At 35.5% G+C, this 12,992-nt stretch overlaps 1 long non-coding RNA gene across 1 annotated transcript in view; it reads left to right on the top strand.

The window, feature by feature from the left end:
* The window catches only part of LOC141423890 (uncharacterized), a 31,004-nt gene that overhangs the window by 17,258 nt on the left and 754 nt on the right, over nucleotides 1–12,992 (top strand). The window contains exon 2 of the long non-coding RNA XR_012448654.1: nucleotides 11,309–11,384. This is a non-coding gene — a long non-coding RNA (uncharacterized lncRNA). The remainder of the gene's footprint in view (nucleotides 1–11,308; nucleotides 11,385–12,992) is intronic.

Genomic DNA, 12,992 nt, shown 5'->3' on the forward strand with positions numbered 1-12,992 from the left:
GTAGTGGTCATTTACATCCTTTGTTAAGTTTATTCCTAAGTATTTGATTTTTTTGAGGCTATTGAGTTGTTTTCCTACATTATTTCTGAAATTGCTCATTGTTGGTGCATAGAAAGGCTACTGATTTTTGTAAGTTGATTTTGTATCCTGCTACATTACTGAAGGTGTTTATTGTGTCTAGGAGTTTTTGGGTGGAGTTTTTTGGGTCTTTGAGGTATAGAATCATGTCATTTGCAAATAAAGATACTTTGACCTTTTTTTACCTATTTGTATTCATTTTATTCCTTCCTCTTGCCAAACACTTGCCAGTTTGCCAAACAATGTCCTTTGATGAGGGAGATGAGTCCATTGACATTCAGTGTTAATATTGATAGGTATATGGTGATTCCTGCCATTTAGTTGTTTTTGTTGTTTAAGGTTTTGATTGTGTGTAGCTGAATCCATGCTACTCTCTGATTACTTGTCTTTTCTTCTCTTGTGTTTTGATACTTCCTGTTCTCTCATGGTTTTGTTTGCTTTCATCTTCTGTGTGCAGAATTCCTTGTAGAATATTCTGTAGTCGTGGCTTGATGGTCATATATTGTTTTAGATTCTGTTTATTGTGTAAAATTTTTATTGCTCTGTCAATTTTGAATGATAATTTTGCTAGGTAGAATATCCAAGGGCTGAGATTATTTTCATTCAATGCCCCAAATAGCTCACTCAATGACTTTCTTTCTTTTAATTTTTCCATTGAGAAATCTGCTGCTATTTTGATGGGTTTACTTTTATGTTATTTGCTTTTTCTCTTTTACAGCCTTCAACATTCTTTCTCTGTTCTCTATGCTTGTTGTTTTAATGATAATATGACATGGGAAGGTTCTATCTTGGTCGAGTCTGTTTGGTGACCTGGAGGCTTTTTTTACCTGAATGGACAAAACTTTCTCAAAATTTGGGGAATTTTCTGTTACTATTTTATTGAATATATTACATATTCCTTTGGGTTGCAACTTTTCTTCAATGCCCATGATTGTTAGGTTTGGTCTTTTGATGGAGTTGCTGTGTTCTTGCATTTTCCTTTTATGGCTCTTGAGTTGTTTGACTAAGATTTCATCTGTTTTTCTTTTTAAGTTCTATTTTATCTTTGATCTTTGAGATTCTGTCTTTCACTTGTTCTAGTCTGCTGGAGTGACCTTCCACTGTGTTCTTTTTTGACTAAATGGACTTTTTATTTCTCTTTTTTTATTTTTATTTTTATTTCTCTCTTTTTATAGTGTCACTTGTTTCACTTTGGTGTTTGTTGAAGTTCTCTCTGAGTTCCTTTGTTTCTATTTCCTCCCACATTCTTTATTTTTGGTGCCTTAAAATTTCTTGAGTGCATCTTGTACATTCTGTTTAACTGTGTCTAGTGTCTTCTCCATGAATTTCTCAGTGATATCTCTCAAGATTTCTTCTTTATATGGGTGTTACTGGGCTCCTTAGTGATATTTATCATTGTTTTGTTAAGGTCAGTAACTGGGTATCCATTTTCTTCAATTTCCACTAAACCCTGTGTTGAATTTTTTTTTAAGGAGAGTGGTTTCCATCCCTTCTTCTTTTTCCCATTGCTCCTCTTGCATTGGGAAGTTGTCCAACTATGTTCTGATAAGCTAGTTGGTGGTTTTGATTGTCTGATTTCTTTCCCTGATTTAATTTTTGTGTTGTGACTGACTTGGTTAGCTAGGTTGGTGTGCTCTTTCTGTTCCTGGCCTGGAGTTGTAATTTAGCAATAACAAGTTCATAAGTTCAATGCCATACTTATTGTTTACATATTATAAAGAAAACTCCTTCATGATAATATCTGTAAACAATGGGAGATGAGGGAATAATGGTTATTGGGCTAGTTATGGATTTTGGGGATTTAGTAAAAGTGGCACTAAAATGGGGGAATGGGAAAAGTGGTGGGTGGATAGGGGAAGAGGTATGGGAGCTGCTGGATTTTGTGGCCCTTGTGTGTGTTTGAGTCTATTACTGTGTGCTTGTGTCAGGGGTTGAAGGGGACTGGGGTTGTGTACAATTGGTACAGTAGGCTAGTCAGTGGGTGGTGAGTGTGCAGAAAGGAGAGGTAGTGTGGTGACAGGTTGGAGGAGGTTAGGAGGAGAGGTAAAGATAGGGGAAAGAATGGATGAGAAGGGGCAGAAAGAGTAGCTGGGAGGGAGAACAATGGATTGTAGCACAGGAAAAGGAGGGAAAGTGAAGAGGGTAATAACAGATAAAAGAATAGTGATGGTGAAGTTATACAGGAATAAAAAATAAAAAAAGAAAAAGATGAAAAAAAAATAACACAATAAAAACCATCAGGTTTAGGGATCACAAACAGTTCAGTCTTTTGGTAAAAGTTCTGGAGTTATTCCTTAGGTGTCCAATCTTGGTGTTGGTGTACAAGCAGAAACTCTGATGTGGTCTCACCAGGTGACTGGCTTGTGACTAGTATTTGGCCCTTCTATCCACAAGATTAGTTGGAATTGTGAGGTGAGGTAAGACTGCCAGCTTGTTAGGGTGTTCAGAATTGTTTGCCCTTCAGCTGCAGCTCCTTTTGGTCAGCTCCTCCCCCAGCAAGGTGGGGCAGTTCACTTTTGAATGCTGCCCTTTGTCTCCCAGAGATAGGCTCTGGGATCCACCATCTGTCCTGCTTTGGGAGGTTGGTTTGTCACCCTACCCCTGCTCTCAGCCTTTGTGCTTTTCCTGCTCTCTGCTGAGTGCTGGTGGCTCCTCTGGGAGGTTGACTTATTGCCCTGCCCCACTCTAAGTGTTTGCTGGTTTACCTCCATTAGATCACTGAGAGTTCAGTGCTGAGAGTTCGGCTCCTTGCCTCACCCCCATTCACTGCAGCAGGTTCAGTGTTCCACCCCCACCTCTGCTGTCATTATTAGATTACAGTTTGCTGTTTATGTTTTTCAGTTTTGCTGTGGGGGGTGGGGGTTCAGTCTGCCTAAAGGCTGCAGTGGATTATTTTCTTGGGGGGTGGGTAGGGGAGTCATGTGTGGTGTGTGATGCTCACCTGTTTATTCTGCAGTTTCATGCAAGCAGCTTTGGAGCTGACTGATGGGGAAAATTGGCTCCATGTCTTTTCGGTGTGGTGTGACATAGGAAAGCTTTCCGTGGGCTAGTGGTCAAGGATATCAGAGTTTGATTCTGATTGATGTTCTGGCTTCTGTTTGTTGGGAGAAAAAAAGAAAGAAAAGAGAGAGAGAGAGAAAGAAAAGAAACAGCTAACAGGTGGGAGACTTTTTCTCCAGGCCAGACACACCTTGCTGGCTGTGCCACACAGGATTTTTATGGCTGTTAGGTGCAATTAAAGGCTAATCTGAGGGTCAGTCTTTGAATTTTATCTGCACCTAATGTTCTGGCGGTTATTATTTTGGCTAGGAACAATCAGAATTACCCAAGTGTAGCTCCAATATCTCTAGGAGGCTTCTAGTGTCACAGAGCTTAGGATTTCTGATTCCTTACCCTAGCCACCATTTTGGCTCCTCCTAGAATTTTTATTTTCTTAAATTGTGTTGTGATTACAAGAAATAGATGTGGGCCACAGATATTGTTCATATGGTTCTTGTGTAGTGGAGATATTAAACAATATGGATAAATAATTAACAGGTATCACCTATGGATTTAGACTGTAATATGATTCAGGCATGACTGCCTACACTTGATGAAGTTTTGAACTGTAAGGGACAGAATTTTTAGGGGGTTTCATCTACTTTATTCAATAAAGCATTATATGTTGGAGAGAAAAATTCTTGCTCATGAGTGGAATGCTAATGTTTGCTTTCAAAAATTGAGAATAAGAGGAAAATACTTATGACTTTTAAACTTAGAAGAAATAGTTTTATCCTCTGATCCAATTGATGAAAAGAATGATTAAAGGGTTAGCACAGTTAAAACAGTGTTAAGATTTGAATATCTTGCTCATTATGTCATAAATTTTGAAGTGCTACCTTTAGAAATAATAACCTCATAATCTACACATGGTTAGAATTTAAAAAAAGAAAAGAAATAAATTCTATTTCCAAAAGAGTAATAAATTAATTTTGGAAATTATTTCAGGTGATTAATTACCTGTGTGGCTGTGGCTGACTGGCCTCTACAGATCTGCTTTTCCTCATCTATGAATTCTCATACCTAGTATAACTAAACATTCGGTAGAAAAGAGAGCAAGAAAAAATATTATTTAGTAGAAGCTTACTATGTGCTAGACATTGTTGTCCTTTATCTATATAATCTCATTTAGTGCCCACAATAGTGCTTGAGAAAGTGGAACACAGAGAAGTTGAATCATTTTTCTGTACCATACAATATCAGATAATAGCCAGGTGAGACTCTTGACCCTTACTCTGCTCTTTGATATAAGAAAAATTCAGAAGAACACAGTTCAAGTATCACTTTCCCTTAAAAGTGACTCTGCCAGGCAAATCAATAATTCTTTCCTTGTGCTGTAAAATACACTATTTATTATATAAACAATTGTACGGGTTGCCCCAAGCATGCCTTCCATTCTTTGAAAAGGGCCTGTGATATTTCTGCTGCCTCCCAAGAATTTATCACTATGTAGTTCACTATAGGTACTGAATGTATCCATTAAGTAAATGAGTGGCATATTTAACATGGTCCTATGGAAGTAAAAGTCAGCCAATTGATCATCAATATAAACAAAATGAGACTTATCAGCATCCAATTCAGACAACTTGGTTCTGCTTGAGTGAGGATAGTGCAAGTAAGAACTGGATTGAGCATTGATAGTAGGACTTGTTCAACTTAGCCAGTCCCAACAATACACAGATGAAATTTCTATAGCGCTTAGCAGCAAAACAATTATGACCCTCTTTTTAAGAACTGCCATGTACAGCAAGACGTGATCAACCTGATTGCTTCTGTGTCCACATCCTGATTGGTATGGACTTCTTTCTCATACAGGAGAGATGATTTCTTTGGAAATGTCTTCACTTGTTGACCCATGTTATGTCCTTTATTAATTTTCTTAGACATTATCCTCTTTTATAAAAAATACCTTAAGAAGAATAATTTTTCTCAATATATGCTGAAATGCATCTTAATGAAGTACAAAAGATTGCTGCTCCAGATAATTATTATCCACAGATTTACCATTGGGGCTGGTAACATAATAGAGGTTTATGTTTTGTGTTGTTTTTTATGGAACTGGGATTGAACTCATGGTCTCTTGCTAGGCAATATGCACTCTACCACTTTTAAGACTTTTCTGGCAAGCAGAATGGTGGATACATCTTTAAAGTAATAGAAGGGTTTTTGAGAAGAAAATATTATATCTACTTTATAGCAATAAGAAAATCAATCATATGAAGACTGCTGCTTCTGGTTAAGATATGATAATTGTGTTGGATAAAACCTTGTGCCCCAAACCATGTCAATACTGGACAAAATATATCAAAAAAATTTTTTTTAAGACATTGAACATCCAGCTTTGAAGAATTGTGCTCCTGAGAGATGGGGTCAAAAAGGAGGTGAGCCCTGTGGCTTTTTCAACTTACTGACTAGAGAGAATTTTGAAACAGTGCAGTGAGAGGACTAGGTATAATCAGGCAATTTCACTGAGTTGAGAAGATGAAGTCCAGAATCAGGGAGACAAATATGTCTGGGGATTACAAGACACAGTATCAGTAAGGACAGAACTACCCAGAGAAAACTCAAAAGCTACAGAGAAGACGATTAGTAACTACACTGAGTTCTGATCAGTGGATGCATGTGAGTAAAGTGCCCAAGGCTGAGGAGATAGTCAACCAGAAGGAGAGGGAAAAATACTTAAAGCTTCCGCAGGGCCTGGAATATTTTCCAACATTTAGAGTAAATCCCTCATCACTTACCATAGGTACAGTAGTCAGGAAAGTTTGCCTCAGTATTAAAGCACAATATTTTCTTGATGAATAATACCTTTATCAGTTATTTATCTTCATAGTATTATTTTCTCTTAAATTTACAACTTTATCTATTAGCATAAATATTAACAATATTTATATCTATTGGACAGAACTCTGGCTCTGCCCAATAAAGCTTAAAACAACTCTCAAAAGCACAAATCAACCACGTTTCTTTTTTTTTTTAAAGAATATATATATATACTTTTATTTTATTATTCATATGTGAATACAAGGCTTGGGTCATTTCTCCCCCCTGCCCCCACCCCCTCCCTTACCATCCACTCCACCCCCTCCCTCTCCCCCCCCCCAATACCCAGCAGAAACTATTTTGCCCTTATTTCTAATTTTGTTGTAGAGAGAGTATAAGCAATAATAGGAAGGAACAAGGGTTTTTGCTGGTTGAGATAAGGATAGCTATACAGGGCATTGACTCACATTGATTTCCTGTGCGTGGGTGTTACCTTCTAGGTTAATTCTTTTTGATCTCACCTTTTCTCTAGTTCCTGGTCCCCTTTTCCTATTGGCCTCAGTTGCTTTTAAGGTATCTGCTTTAGTTTCTCTGCATTAAGGGCAACAAATGCTAGTTCATTTTTTAGGTGTCTTACCTCACCCCTCCCTTGTGTGCTCTCGCTTTTATCATGTGCTCAAAGTCCAATCCCCTTGTTGTGTTTGCCCTTGATCTAATGTCTACATATGAGGGAGAACATATGATTTTTGGTCTTTTGGACCAGGCTAATCTCACTCAGAATGATGTTCTCCAATTCCATCCATTTACCAGCGAATGATAACATTTCATTCTTCTTCATGGCTGCATAAAATTCCATTGTGTATAGATACCACATTTTCTTAATCCATTCGTCAGTGGTGGGGCATCTTGGCTATTTCCATAACTTGGCTATTGTGAATAGTGCCGCAATAAACATGGGTGTACAGGTGCCTCTGGAGTAACCTGTGTCACAGTCTTTTGGGTATACCAACCATGTTTCTTAACTATATCCCAGAAAGTAAGTCAATACTTAAGAAATATAACTATATGCAACACTAAGTTAAATTGAAATATTTAGCATCTGCTCAAAAACTACCAGTTATGAAAGATGGAAAATCAATCTATTGGTAACAATCCATTGGCAATAACACAGAAATTATGCATAATGGAATTAGTAAGGGATAACTGAGCAGTAGTATAATTGTATTCCATATTTTCAAGAAAATAAAAAACATTGAGCATTAGTAAAAATAGAAGACATAAATATTGCTAATATTTATGTTAATAGACAAAGTAGTAGAGAAATAATGCTATGAAGATCATTAAATAATGATAAAAGTATTCATCAAGAAAACATTAATAGTTCCATTTGTTTATGTATATAATGAATAAGATTTAAAATACAAGTAGCAAAAAGAAGTACAGTTACAAGGGCAAGTTAATAAATGCAAAAATTTAAAGATTTAAGTACCTGCTCAATAAATTACATAGAATACAACTTTATAATAATATAATTACATATAGTCTATACACTATATATGTTCTGTGATAGTGTAGCTATAATTTTATAATAGTATCATTATATGTACTATATATTCCATATCTATATGGAATACTCTTTATAATATTATGTTTTAAAGAATAGTCAGAAAGCCAGTAATACCATAGGAGGCTTAATTGACATGATTAATCAAATTGAACTATTTTACATTTATAGGACACTCCACCAATTGAAAAAGACCTATTATTTTCAAGTGGCCTTGAAACAATTATTGACCATATTCTGGGTATCAAAATGAGTGTTGGTAAATTTCAAATTATTAAAATAATAAAATATGTGTTTCTGACTACAGTAAAATAATTAGAAATCAATAAGAGAAGGCTACTTGGAAAATCTGAATATATTTAGAAATTAATACCTCCTTTATATTAAAAAAATGAGATTCACAGAAGAAATCAAATGAGAATCTTAAAGTATTTTGACTAAAAAAATGTAAAGACATCACATTTCAAAACTTACAAGATGCAACTAAGACAGTACTTGGCAGAAAATGAAGGATGTAAGTTCCTCTTTAAAACAAAACAGGGGGAAAAAAAAGACCAAATTAAATCCAAAGTAAGCAGAATAAAGTAAATTAACACTAGAGAAATTTAATGAAATAGAAAACAGATAAACAATTAATGAAACTAAAAGTAAGTATTTTGATGAGATCAATAATGTGGATAAGTGTCAGATAGACTCATCAGGAAAAGGAAATAGAAGGTACACTTAGTAATGAGAACAAAGAGAGGTGATTCCATACAGATTTTGTAGATGTTCAAAAGGCTGGTAGATATATTAGCTTCCTATTGTCACTGTAACAAATGAAAAGATTTAGGGACTTAAAGCAGCACGAATTTATTACTGTGCATTTCTGGATGACAGAACTGAGAAATGTGTTTCCTTGTGCTAAAATTAAGGTGTTAACAGGCCTGTACTCTTTCTGGAAGCTACAGAGGAGAAACTGTTCCCTCAGCTTTTCAAAGTTATAGAGGTTGTTCAGTTTCTTGGTTCATGGCCTTTTCCACTATCTTCAAAATGAGTAAGGCAACTTCTTAACATCTCTCTCTGTTCTGACTCTCATGCAATCTTCTTTTACTTGTAAGACCAGTGTGACTAATTACACTGGGTCCACATGGACCAATATTCATATCTCAAGATATTTAGCTTTATTATATCTGCAAAGACCTTTATGCCATAGAAGGATAAATATTTATAGATTTTTCTTTTATTGATTTTAATTTTATAAGTTCTGGGGGATTGAGAAGTGGGCATCTTTGCTGGCTGTTACTTTTCTTACAACAGTTGGTTGTAAGAAAATTTATCTCAATAAGTGAGAGATTTGGATGAAGGATAAATTTATTTTATGAACTATTAAAATACACTGATGAATAAATAGATAATATAAACAACTCTATCTGTATTAAAGGCATTGCATATATAGCTATATAACTTATAATTAAAATTCAGGATAACATCACTTCCCCGATAAATTTTTAAGGGAAGATAAACTATTCCATGAATTTTAAGAGGAAATAGTGCTCCCAACTCGTTCTATTAGGGAAGTGTTAGCCTGATACTGAAAATAGAAAAGATACTGCAAGTAAAAAATGAAAGTAGGTTCTAAAATTGAAGTGGAACTATATGAAGGAACTGCAAACAAAAACAATCTTTGAAAAAGAAATTTAACATTGATTGAGTAGTAATAGACTTATTATAAAGCTGGAGTAATAAGAACATTGAAAGATTGGTGTTCAGACAGACAGAAAGACCAGTGGAACAGAATAGAGAGCACAAAAGCAGAACCACACATTGGTGAACAACTGATTATCAATAAAGTTGCACAAAACATTCAGTATTTAATGTAGTGCTTTTCAGCAAGTGGTGCTGGAAAATTTGATAGCATATGCAAAAAACTTTTATCTTGTGCCATATAAAAATTAACTCAAAATTAATCCTAGATGTGAGACCTAAAACTGGTAGTCTTTAAGAAAACAGCATAGGAGAAAATCTTTGTGACTTTACATTAGGCAAAATCTTTTAAGTAGGATTCAAAAGCCACAAACCATAAGACGATAAATTATGGTTTATTGTTAAAGCATAATTCACCTCATGAAAATTATATGTACCTCATTAAAATAAATAACTTCTGCTCTTTGTAAGATATTCTTAACAAAATAACTTTTAAAAGCCACAGACAAGGGAAGAATGTTTGCATGCTATATATTGTTATCCAGATTATATAAAAATATCTCATTAACTAAATAAAAAAACAAGAAAAATATAAAAATAGAGAAATGGTTCATGCCTTCTATTTTTTTCCTTTCTACCTTAGTCCCCTTCTTATAGTGAGTTCAAAAGGTTTGAAAGTTCTATATATTTATATTCTATATTCATTCTTATATAGAAAGTACATCAGCAATATTCACCTTCTTGTCACAGTGAAACTCCTGTATAGCTATCCTGAACAAACAGAAATGCCTTCTTTAGAAAGCAGAGAACAGGAAGGTAAAACAGGTTCTGCCTGGGGTTTGGCACCAGTGGGAGGGGGGAGGATAAAAGAAAAGGGTTTAGGAGGGTGAATGTGGTAGAAATATTATGTATTCAGGTATGAAAATGGAAAAATTAGACCTGTTGAAGCTATTCCAGGACTGGAGAAGGGAGATAAAAAAAATGATAGAAGGGGTGAATTCAACTATGATATATTGTAAGAACTTTGGTAAATGTTACCATGTACCCCCAGTACAACAATAAAAAAGGGAAAAATCGTGTTCATGGAAGATTATTTATTATTTATTTATTTTTGCAGTACTGGAGTTTGAACGTGGGCCTTTGCACTTGCTAGATAGGCATTCTACCACTTGAGCCATGCTTCCAGCCCCTAGAAGATTTTCTTATAACAGACAAAACAAGGGAAACAATTCAAATGTCATTAAGAATGAGTAGATAAACAAATTGTGGTGTATGTATTTAATGGCATAGTATTCATCAACAAAATGTTCTGTCAAAACTTATAAACCACTTCTATATGTGATAAGAAATTAATGTAGACATAATAATGCCTATCCAAAAAGCTAGGCAAAGAGTACATATTATATAATTTATTTATATGAAATTTTAGAAAATATAAACTAATCTATAAGGATAGAGAGCACTGTTAGGATTTCCTTGGTGAGAGAGTAGGGGAGATATAGGAGGGATTACAAAGTGAAAAAATTTTAGGACAAAGTTGAACTAGATCCATATCCCTCCCGTTCTACATGATCCTGCAGCTAACCTGCAGTTCTATGAGAACAGGATCATCATGCCACATGTCCTAGTCCTCTATTGTCAGTGCTGAGTCTGATGAGGAGCAAGGTGCAATGAGATGGGGTTTTATGGGATAGTGATAGAGGGAATGATGAGCCAGGGTTCGAATCTTGGAAGACGTTAAAAGAAGTTTCAGACAGATGCCTTTCTGGTGTATTAACTGGGACTCTGAGCACCAGCCAAGAAATCTCTGAGGTATTTAGAAGAAGTTCCAGGCAAATGATTATAGAAAGATGAGAGCCTGCCAGGGCTCCATGCTGTGTATAGACCTGAAGGATATATGGCTGTTAGCCAAAGTTTGTATTTTTAATTTATCTGTTCTGGGTGCTTTTGGTTGTCATGTAGCTTCCTGTCCACATCCTGCTGTGGATGCAGTCACAGTGATGCTGAGATGAATAAATGTTGATGTAATGAAGAATTTATACTGATTAAATACCTGTCTCAATGAAGTGAATAGTAGACAGCTTACAGTGTTCTACTCATTTGCTATTGGCTTGGAACTGAGTACTATCTAAAACTGTATATGTACCTGAACTTTGTTTTGTTTTGTTTTTGAGACAGGGTATGTTTATGAAGCCCAGGCTGGTCCTGAACTCAAGATCCTCCTGTCTCAGCTTCCTGAGCACTGGGATTACAGGTATGTACCACAGCGAAACTATACCTGCAATTTTTGAAAAGATATAAATTAGGATTCTTTGGTCTTATATATTAGAAGCCAGAGGACAGGAATGTACTTGAAGATGATTCATAGCAGTGGGCCACCTTAGCTAATCTGAGGGTGAATATCAATGTAGGTCTACTGACCAGATCCCATAGTGCTAGGCCATATAAAGAAGGTAGATAAAACTCTTTGATCCACTTGGTCTAGATGAATAAGTTCTGTACAGTGGGTCATTATGTCATCTGAGCATCAACAGACTACTGTGAGGTTCACATTCTAAATGCTTGGTTCACCAGTAGTATGCCAGGGCACAGATAGAGTACTATCTGGATAACTTGATGCAGCTTATACTTGCTTACTATCTCACCTTGAACTTTTATGGCTATAGAGGGAGATTCATTCCTTAAACTTCACTAACAACCTCTTCAAGCTACAAATTCTTCTCGTGTAGATTATTCTCCTCTCTCTGCCTTCATAGAGTTGAAGAGCATTATGGCCTGGCTCTGAATTAGACTTTGATTAAGGAAAATTTTGTGGCTGGTTTGATCTCCTGTCCAGATTACTAAAACTTTATATCAGGTATAAGCACATTTCACTTTCTTACCATTCATGTATTCATTGAAGTAGCACAATTAATTTCCTTTAATAACTTTTCCTGCGCTTTTACTACTTGGCTAACTATTACTGCAAGAGGTGTGGCTTTCATACTCGCTTAGCTTTTAACAAAGCTTCCTCATTAAGTTCAATCATTTCTAGTTTTGATTTGGAATGAGAGATATAACATTTCCTCTCACTTGAACATATAAAGGCCATTTTCAGGTTATTAATTGATCTAAATTCAATATTGTTGTATAGAGGGAGACCCAAAGAAAGAGAAAGATGGGGGAATCTCACTGATATAGTCAATGGAGCAGTGAGAGCCCACACATTTCAGAAAAGCTGAGTGCATAGGTAAGCATAGGTATGCCTACCCTTATTTGGGGGGACGTTTTATAAGGTTCTAAGTATTTCAAGTATAGCGAAAAATAGTCTTGTTTGAGACTTCTTTTATACTTCCCCAATGCTATCATACACTGATGGTGGCTGGGATGCCAATGGAAACAACCAGCATTCAAGGGAAATTGACTATGTCCATAATAATTTCAGGTATCTTTACTCTCGTATTCAGCAATTCCATTTCTAGGAAGCTATCCTGAAAGTTACACCAGCACAAGTAAGACAAGTGTGCAGATTCATTAATTGTGACATTGTTTGTAATGACAAATGTTTGGAAATAAACCTAAATGCTTATCAGCAGAGAGCAAGTTGATTGATACTGCCATACATTGCTCTATGCAACCACAAGGAAGATGAAAATGATCTCTATGTAATAATAGGGTGTAATCACCAGGATATATTAAGTGAAAAAGAAAATCACAAAGTACATTTTATAAAATGGAAGAGAGAAAACATAAGTATATAAATTTCTTATATTTGCAGAATGAAACATTGGAAAGCTGAACTAAAAGCAAATAAAAATTATTACTATTAATGTACTTGTAACAGGGATAGAGAGACTAAGCCAAAAACCAAATTTTCTGATTT

This window comes from Castor canadensis, chromosome 6 (genome assembly GCF_047511655.1).
Source record: "Castor canadensis chromosome 6, mCasCan1.hap1v2, whole genome shotgun sequence".
Taxonomy (NCBI): Eukaryota; Metazoa; Chordata; class Mammalia; order Rodentia; family Castoridae; genus Castor; species Castor canadensis.